Raw genomic sequence first — 12,377 nt, 5'->3', positions numbered from 1 at the left:
AAGCATCACTACATGCTGTCATCATAACATACCAACATCACAACAGACATCGTGACTACAGTAAGTATCACTACATGCTGTCATCATATCATACCACCATCACAACAGACATCGTTACTACGGTAAGCATCACTACATGCTGTCATCATAGGAAACCACCATCACAACAGACATCGTGACTTCGGTAAGCATCACTACATGCTGTCATCATAACAGACCACCATCACAACAGACATCGTGACTACGGTAAGCATCACTACATGCAGTCATCATAGCACACCACCATCACAACAGACATCGTGACTACGGTAAGCATCACTACATGCTGTCATCATAACACGCCACCATCACAACAGACATCGTGACTACGGTAAGCATCACTACATGCTGTCATCATAACATGCCACCATCACAACAGACATCGTGACTACGGTAAGCATCACTACATGCTGTCATCATAACGTACCAGCATCACAACAGACATCGTGACTACGGTAAGCATCACTACATGCTGTCATCATAACATGCCACCATCACAACAGACATCGTGACTACGGTAAGCATCACTACATGCTGTCATCATAACATGCCACCATCACAACAGACATCGTGACTACGGTAAGCATCACTACATGCTGTCATCATAACATACCACCATCACAACAGATATCGTGACTACGGTAAGCATCTCTACATGCTGTCATCATAACATACCACCATCACAACAGACATCGTGACTATAGTAAGCATCACTACATGCTGTCATCATAACATGCCACCATCACAACTGACATCGTGACTACGGTAAGCATCACTACATGCTGTCATCATAACATGCCACCATCACAACAGACATCGTGACTACGGTAAGCATCACTACATGCTGTCATCAGAACATACCACCATCACAACAGATATCGTCACTACGGTAAGCATCACTACATGCTGTCATCATAACATACCACCATCACAACAGACATCGTGACTACGGTAAGCATCACTACATACTGTCATCATAACATGCCACCATCACAACAGACATCGTGACTACGGTAAGCATCACTACATGCTGTCATCATAACATACCACCATCACAACAGACATCGTGATTACGGTAAGCATCACTACATGCTGTCATCATAACATACCACCATCACAACAGACATCGTGACTACGGTAAGCATCACTTCATGCTGTCATCATAGCATACCACCATCACAACAGACATCGTGACTACTTTAAGCATCACTACATGCTGTCATCATAACATAGCACCATCACAACAGACATCGTGACCACGTGCAAACATCACTACATGCTGTTATCATACCATACCACCATCACAACAGACATCGTGACCACGTGCAAACATCACTACATGCTGTCATCATAACATACCACCATCACTACAGACATCGTGACCACGTGCAAACATCACTACATGCTGTCATCATAACATACCACCATCACTACAGACATCGTGACCACGTGCAAACATCACTACCTGCTGTCATCATAACATACCAGCATCACAACAGACATCGTGACTACGGTAAGCATCACTACATGCTGTCATCATAACATGCCACCATCACAACAGACATCGTGACTACGGTAAGCATCACTACATGCTGTCATCATAACATGCCAGCATCGCAACAGACATCGTGACTACGGTAAGCATCACTACATGCTGTCATCATAACATGCCACCATCACAACAGACATCGTGACTACGGTAAGCATCACTACATGCTGTCATCATAGCATACCAGCATCACAACAGACATCGTGACTATGGTAAGCATCACTACATGCTGTCATCATAGCATACCAGCATCACAACAGACATCGTGACTACGGTAAGCATCACTACATGCTGTCATCATAGCATACCAGCATCACAAGAGACATCGTGACCACGTGCAAACATCACTACATGCTGTCATCATAACATAGCACCATCACAACAGACATCGTGACCACGTGCAAACATCACTACATGCTGTCATCATAACATACCACCATCACTACAGACATCGTGACCACGTGGAAACATCACTACATGCTGTCATCATAACATACCACCATCACAACAGACATCGTGACTACGGTAGGCATCACTACATGCTGTCATCATAACATACCACCATCACAACAGACATCGTGACTACGGTAAGCATCACTACATGCTGTCATCATAACATACCACCATCACAACAGACATCGTGAGTACGGTAAGCATCACTACATGCTGTCATCATAACATGCCACCATCACAACAGACATCGTGACTACGGTAAGCATCACTACATGCTGTCATCATAACATGCCACCATCACAACAGACATCGTGACTACGGTAAGCATCACTACATGCTGTCATCATAACATGCCAGCATCACAACAGACATCGTGACTACGGTGAGCATCACTACATGCTGTCATCATAACATGCCACCATCACAACAGACATCGTGACTACGGTAAGGATTACTACATGCTGTCATCATAACATGCCACCATCACAACAGACATCGTGACTACGGTAAGCATCACTACATGCTGTCATCATAACATGCCACCATCACAACAGACATCGTGACTATGGTAAGCATCACTACATGCTGTCATCATAACATACCACCATCACAACAGACATCGTGACTACGGTAAGCATCACTACATGCTGTCATCATAACATGCCACCATCACAACAGACATCGTGACTACGGTAAGCATCACTACATGCTGTCATCATAACATGCCACCATCACAACAGACATCGTGACTACGGTAAGCATCACTACATGCTGTCATTATAACATGCCAGCATCGCAACAGACATCGTGACTACGGTAAGCATCACTATATGCTGTCATCATAACATGCCACCATCACAACAGACATCGTGACTACGGTAAGCATCACTACATGCTGTCATCATAGCATACCAGCATCACAACAGACATCGTGACTATGGTAAGCATCACTACATGCTGTCATCATAGCATACCAGCATCACAACAGACATCGTGACTACGGTAAGCATCACTACATGCTGTCATCATAGCATACCAGCATCACAAGAGACATCGTGACCACGTGCAAACATCACTACATGCTGTCATCATAACATAGCACCATCACAACAGACATCGTGACCACGTGCAAACATCACTACATGCTGTCATCATACCATACCACCATCACAACAGACATCGTGACCACGTGCAAACATCACTACATGCTCTCATCATAACATACCACCATCACTACAGACATCGTGACAACGTGCAAACATCACTACATGCTGTCATCATAACATACCACCATCACAACAGACATCGTGACTACGGGAGGCATCACTACATGCTGCCATCATAACATACCACCATCACAACAGACATCGTGACTACGGTAAGCATCACTACATGCTGTCATCATAACATACAACCATCACAACAGACATCGTGACTACGGTAAGGATCACTACATGCTGTCATCATAACATACCACCATCACAACAGACATCGTGACTACGGTAAGCATCACTTCATGCTGTCATCATAGCATACCACCATCACAACAGACATCGTGACTACTTTAAGCATCACTACATGCTGTCATCATAACATAGCACCATCACAACAGACATCGTGACCACGTGCAAACATCACTACATGCTGTTATCATACCATACCACCATCACAACAGACATCGTGACCACGTGCAAACATCACTACATGCTGTCATCATAACATACCACCATCACTACAGACATCGTGACCACGTGTAAACATCACTACATGCTGTCATCATAACATACCACCATCACTACAGACATCGTGACCACGTGCAAACATCACTACATGCTGTCATCATAACATACCAGCATCACAACAGACATCGTGACTACGGTAAGCATCACTACATGCTGTCATCATAACATGCCACCATCACAACAGACATCGTGACTACGGTAAGCATCACTACATGCTGTCATCATAACATGCCACCATCACAACAGACATCGTGACTACGGTAAGCATCACTACATGCTGTCATCATAACATACCACCATCACAACAGACATCGTGACTACGGGAAGCATCACTACATGCTGTCATCATAACATGCCACCATCACAACAGACATCGTGACTACGGTAAGCATCACTACATGCTGTCATCATAGCATACCAGCATCACAACAGACATCGTGACTATGGTAAGCATCACTACATGCTGTCATCATAGCATACCAGCATCACAACAGACATCGTGACTACGGTAAGCATCACTACATGCTGTCATCATAGCATACCAGCACCACAAGAGACATCGTGACCACGTGCAAACATCACTACATGCTGTCATCATAACATAGCACCATCACAACAGACATCGTGACCACGTGCAATCATCACTACATGCTGTCATCATACCATACCACCATCACAACAGACATCGTGACCACGTGCAAACATCACTACATGCTGTCATCATAACATACCACCATCACTACAGACATCGTGACCACGTGGAAACATCACTACATGCTGTCATCATAACATACCACCATCACAACAGACATCGTGACTACGGTAGGCATCACTACATGCTGCCATCATAACATACCACCATCACAACAGACATCGTGACTACGGTAAGCATGACTACATGCTGTCATCATAACATGCAACCATCACAACAGACATCGTGACTACGGTAAGCATCACTACATGCTGTCATCATAACATGCCACCATCACAACAGACATCGTGACTACGGTAAGCATCACTACATGCTGTCATCATAACATGCCAGCATCACAACAGACATCGTGACTACGGTAAGCATCACTTCATGCTGTCATCATAGCATACCACCATCACAACAGACATCGTGACTACTTTAAGCATCACTACATGCTGTCATCATAACATAGCACCATCACAACAGACATCGTGACCACGTGCAAACATCACTACATGCTGTTATCATACCATATCACCATCACAACAGACATCGTGACCACGTGCAAACATCACTACATGCTGTCATCATAACATACCACCATCACTACAGACATCGTGACCACGTGCAAACATCACTACATGCTGTCATCATAACATACCACCATCACTACAGACATCGTGACCACGTGCAAACATCACTACATGCTGTCATCATAACATACCACCATCACAACAGACATCGTGACTACGGTAAGCATCACTACATGCTGTCATCATAACATGCCACCATCACAACAGACATCGTGACTACGGTAAGCATCACTACATGCTGTCATCATAACATGCCACCATCACAACAGACATCGTGACTACGGCAAGCATCACTACATGCTGTCATCATAACATACCACCATCACAACAGACATCGTGACTACGGTAAGCATCACTACATGCTGTCATCATAACATACCACCATCACAACAGACATCGTGACTACGGTAAGCATCACTTCATGCTGTCATCATAGCATACCACCATCACAACAGACATCGTGACTACTTTAAGCATCACTACATGCTGTCATCATAACATAGCACCATCACAAGAGACATCGTGACCACGTGCAAACATCACTACATGCTGTTATCATACCATACCACCATCACAACAGACATCGTGACCACGTGCAAACATCACTACCTGCTGTCATCATAGCATTCCAGCATCACAACAGACATCGTGACTATGGTAAGCATCACTACATGCTGTCATCATAGCATACCAGCATCACAACAGACATCGTGACTACGGTAAGCATCACTACATGCTGTCATCATAGTATACCAGCATCACAAGAGACATCGTGACCACGTGCAAACATCACTACATGCTGTCATCATAACATAGCACCATCACAACAGACATCGTGACCACGTGCAAACATCACTACATGCTGTCATCATACCATACCACCATCACAACAGACATCGTGACCACGTGCAAACATCACTACATGCTGTCATCATAACATACCACCATCACTGCAGACATCGTGACCACGTGCAAACATCACTACATGCTGTCATCATAACATACCACCATCACAACAGACATCGTGACTACGGTAGGCATCACTACATGCTGTCATCATAACATACCACCATCACAACAGACATCGTGACTACGGCAAGCATCACTTCATGCTGTCATCATAGCATACCACCATCACAACAGACATCGTGACTACTTTAAGCATCACTACATGCTGTCATCATAACATAGCACCATCACAACAGACATCGTGACCACGTGCAAACATCACTACATGCTGTTATCATACCATACCACCATCACAACAGACATCGTGACCACGTGCAAACATCACTACATGCTGTCATCATAACATACCACCATCACTACAGACATCGTGACTATGGTAAGCATCACTACATGCTGTCATCATAGCATACCAGCATCACAACAGACATCGTGACTACGGTAAGCATCACTACATGCTGTCATCATAGCATACCAGCACCACAAGAGACATCGTGACCACGTGCAAACATCACTACATGCTGTCATCATAACATAGCACCATCACAACAGACATCGTGACCACGTGCAATCATCACTACATGCTGTCATCATACCATACCACCATCACAACAGACATCGTGACCACGTGCAAACATCACTACATGCTGTCATCATAACATACCACCATCACTACAGACATCGTGACCACGTGGAAACATCACTACATGCTGTCATCATAACATACCACCATCACAACAGACATCGTGACTACGGTAGGCATCACTACATGCTGCCATCATAACATACCACCATCACAACAGACATCGTGACTACGGTAAGCATGACTACATGCTGTCATCATAACATGCAACCATCACAACAGACATCGTGACTACGGTAAGCATCACTACATGCTGTCATCATAACATGCCACCATCACAACAGACATCGTGACTACGGTAAGCATCACTACATGCTGTCATCATAACATGCCAGCATCACAACAGACATCGTGACTACGGTAAGCATCACTTCATGCTGTCATCATAGCATACCACCATCACAACAGACATCGTGACTACTTTAAGCATCACTACATGCTGTCATCATAACATAGCACCATCACAACAGACATCGTGACCACGTGCAAACATCACTACATGCTGTTATCATACCATATCACCATCACAACAGACATCGTGACCACGTGCAAACATCACTACATGCTGTCATCATAACATACCACCATCACTACAGACATCGTGACCACGTGCAAACATCACTACATGCTGTCATCATAACATACCACCATCACTACAGACATCGTGACCACGTGCAAACATCACTACATGCTGTCATCATAACATACCACCATCACAACAGACATCGTGACTACGGTAAGCATCACTACATGCTGTCATCATAACATGCCACCATCACAACAGACATCGTGACTACGGTAAGCATCACTGCATGCTGTCATCATAACATGCCACCATCACAACAGACATCGTGACTACGGCAAGCATCACTACATGCTGTCATCATAACATACCACCATCACAACAGACATCGTGACTACGGTAAGCATCACTACATGCTGTCATCATAACATACCACCATCACAACAGACATCGTGACTACGGTAAGAATCACTTCATGCTGTCATCATAGCATACCACCATCACAACAGACATCGTGACTACTTTAAGCATCACTACATGCTGTCATCATAACATAGCACCATCACAAGAGACATCGTGACCACGTGCAAACATCACTACATGCTGTTATCATACCATACCACCATCACAACAGACATCGTGACCACGTGCAAACATCACTACATGCTGTCATCATAGCATTCCAGCATCACAACAGACATCGTGACTATGGTAAGCATCACTACATGCTGTCATCATAGCATACCAGCATCACAACAGACATCGTGACTACGGTAAGCATCACTACATGCTGTCATCATAGTATACCAGCATCACAAGAGACATCGTGACCACGTGCAAACATCACTACATGCTGTCATCATAACATAGCACCATCACAACAGACATCGTGACCACGTGCAAACATCACTACATGCTGTCATCATACCATACCACCATCACAACAGACATCGTGACCACGTGCAAACATCACTACATGCTGTCATCATAACATACCACCATCACTGCAGACATCGTGACCACGTGCAAACATCACTACATGCTGTCATCATAACATACCACCATCACAACAGACATCGTGACTACGGTAGGCATCACTACATGCTGTCATCATAACATACCACCATCACAACAGACATCGTGACTACGGCAAGCATCACTTCATGCTGTCATCATAGCATACCACCATCACAACAGACATCGTGACTACTTTAAGCATCACTACATGCTGTCATCATAACATAGCACCATCACAACAGACATCGTGACCACGTGCAAACATCACTACATGCTGTTATCATACCATACCACCATCACAACAGACATCGTGACCACGTGCAAACATCACTACATGCTGTCATCATAACATACCACCATCACTACAGACATCGTGACTATGGTAAGCATCACTACATGCTGTCATCATAGCATACCAGCATCACAACAGACATCGTGACTACGGTAAGCATCACTACATGCTGTCATCATAGCATACCAGCATCACAAGAGACATCGTGACCACGTGCAAACATCACTACATGCTGTCATCATAACATAGCACCATCACAACAGACATCGTGACCACGTGCAAACATCACTACATGCTGTCATCATACCATACCACCATCACAACAGACATCGTGACCACGTGCAAACATCACTACATGCTGTCATCATAACATACCACCATCACTGCAGACATCGTGACCACGTGCAAACATCACTACATGCTGTCATCATAACATACCACCATCACAACAGACATCGTGACTACGGTAGGCATCACTACATGCTGTCATCATAACATGCCACCATCACAACAGACATCGTGACTACGGTAAGCATCACTACATGCTGTCATCATAACATGCCAGCATCACAACAGACATCGTGACTACGGTAAGCATCAGTACATGCTGTCATCATAACATGCCACCATCACAACAGACATCGTGACTACGGTAAGCATCACTACATGCTGTCATCATAACATGCCACCATCACAACAGACATCGTGACTACGGTAAGGATCACTACATGCTGTCATCATAACATGCCACCATCACAACAGACATCGTGACTACGGTAAGCATCACTACATGCTGTCATCAGAACATGCCACCATCACAACAGACATCGTGACTACGGTAAGCATTACTACATGCTGTCATCATAACATAGCACCATCACAACAGACATCGTGACCACGTGCAAACATCACTACATGCTGTTATCATACCATACCACCATCAGAACAGACATCGTGACCACGTGCAAACATCACTACATGCTGTCATCATAACATACCAGCATCACAGCAGACATCGTGACTATGGTAAGGATCACTACATGCTGTCATCATAACATGCCACCATCACAACAGACATCGTGACTACGGTAAGCATCACTACATGCTGTCATCATAACATGCCACCATCACAACAGACATCGTGACTACGGTAAGCATCACTACATACTGTCATCATAACATACCAGCATCACAACAGACATCGTGACTACGGCAAGCATCACTACATGCTGTCATCATAACATACCACCATCACAACAGACATCGTGACTACGGTAAGCATTACTACATGCTGTCATCATAGCATACCAGCATCACAACAGACATCGTGACTACGGAAAGCATCACTACATGCTGTCATCATAGCATACCACCATCACAACAGACATCGTGACTATGGCAAGCATCACTACATGCTGTCATCATAGCATACCAGCATCACAACAGACATCGTGACTACGGTAAGCATCACTACATGCTGTCATCATAGCATACCAGCATCACAACAGACATCGTGACTACAATAAGCATCACTATATGCTGTCATCATAGCATACCAGCATCACAACAGACATCGTGACTACGGCAAGCATCACTACATGCTGTCATCATAACATACCACCATCACAACAGACATCGTGACTACGGTAAGCATCACTACATGCTGTCATCATAACATGCCACCATCACAACAGACATCGTGACTACGGTAGGCATCACTACATGCTGTCATCATAACATGCCACCATCACAACAGACATCGTGATTACGGTAAGCATCACTACATGCTGTCATCATAACATACCAGCATCACAACAGACATCGTGACTACGGTAAGCATCACTACATGCTGTCACCATAACATAACACCATCACAACAGACATCGTGACTACGGTAAGCATCACTACATGCTGTCATCATAACATGCCACCATCACAACAGACATCGTGACTACGGTAAGCATCACTACATGCTGTCATCATAAGATACCACCATCACAACAGACATCGTGACTACGGTAAGCATCACTACATGCTGTCATCATAACATACCACCATCACAACAGACATCGTGACTACGGTAAGCATCACTTCATGCTGTCATCATAGCATACCACCATCACAACAGACATCGTGACTACTTTAAGCATCACTACATGCTGTCATCATAACATAGCACCATCACAACAGACATCGTGACCACGTGCAAACATCACTACATGCTGTTATCATACCATACCACCATCACAACAGACATCGTGACCACGTGCAAACATCACTACATGCTGTCATCATAACATACCACCATCACTAGAGACATCGTGACCACGTGCAAACATCACTACATGCTGTCATCATAACATACCACCATCACTACAGACATCGTGACCACGTGCAAACATCACTACATGCTGTCATCATAACATACCACCATCACAACAGACATCGTGACTACGGAAAGCATCACTACATGCTGTCATCATAACATGCCACCATCACAACAGACATCGTGACTACGGTAAGCATCACTACATGCTGTCATCATAACATGCCACCATCACAACAGACATCGTGACTACGGTAAGCATCACTACATGCTGTCATCATAACATGCCAGCATCGCAACAGACATCGTGACTACGGTAAGCATCACTATATGCTGTCATCATAACATGCCACCATCACAACAGACATCGTGACTACGGTAACCATCACTACATGCTGTCATCATAGCACACCAGCATCACAACAGACATCGTGACTATGGTAAGCATCACTACATGCTGTCATCATAACATGCCAGCATCGCAACAGACATCGTGACTACGGTAAGCATCACTATATGCTGTCATCATAACATGCCACCATCACAACAGACATCGTGACTACGGTAACCATCACTACATGCTGTCATCATAGCACACCAGCATCACAACAGACATCGTGACTATGGCAAGCATCACTACATGCTGTCATCATAGCATACCAGCATCACAACAGACATCGTGACTACGGTAAGCATCACTACATGCTGTCATCATAGCATACCAGCATCACAAGAGACATCGTGACCACGTGCAAACATCACTACATGCTGTCATCATAACATAGCACCATCACAACAGACATCGTGACCACGTGCAAACATCACTACATGCTGTCATCATACCATACCACCATCACAACAGACATCGTGACCACGTGCAAACATCACTACAAGCTGTCATCATAACATACCACCATCACTGCAGACATCGTGACCACGTGCAAACATCACTACATGCTGTCATCATAACATACCACCATCACAACAGACATCGTGACCACGTGCAAACATCACTACATGCTGTCATCATAACATACCACCATCACAACAGACATCGTGACTACGGTAAGCATCACTACATGCTGTCATCATAGCATGCCAAAATCACAACAGACATCGTGACTACGGTAAGCATCACTACATGCTGTCATCATAACATGCCAGCATCACAACAGACATCGTGACTACGGTAAGCATCACTACATGCTGTCATCATAACATGCCAGCATCACAACAGACATCGTGACTACGGTAAGCATCACTACATGCTGTCATCATAACATGCCACCATCACAACAGACATCGTGACTACGGTAAGGAACACTACATGCTGTCATCATAACATACCACCATCACAACAGACATCGTGACTACGGTAAGCATCACTACATGCTGTATCATAACATGCCACCATCACAACAGACATCGTGACTACGGTAAGCATCACTACATGCTGTCATCATAACACACCAGCATCACAACAGACATCGTGACTACGGCAAGCATCACTACATGCTGTCATCATAACATACCAGCATCA

This window comes from Haliotis asinina, chromosome 13 (genome assembly GCF_037392515.1).
Source record: "Haliotis asinina isolate JCU_RB_2024 chromosome 13, JCU_Hal_asi_v2, whole genome shotgun sequence".
Lineage (NCBI taxonomy): Eukaryota > Metazoa > Mollusca > Gastropoda > Lepetellida > Haliotidae > Haliotis > Haliotis asinina.
Note: the sequence above shows the minus strand (reverse complement) of the source record.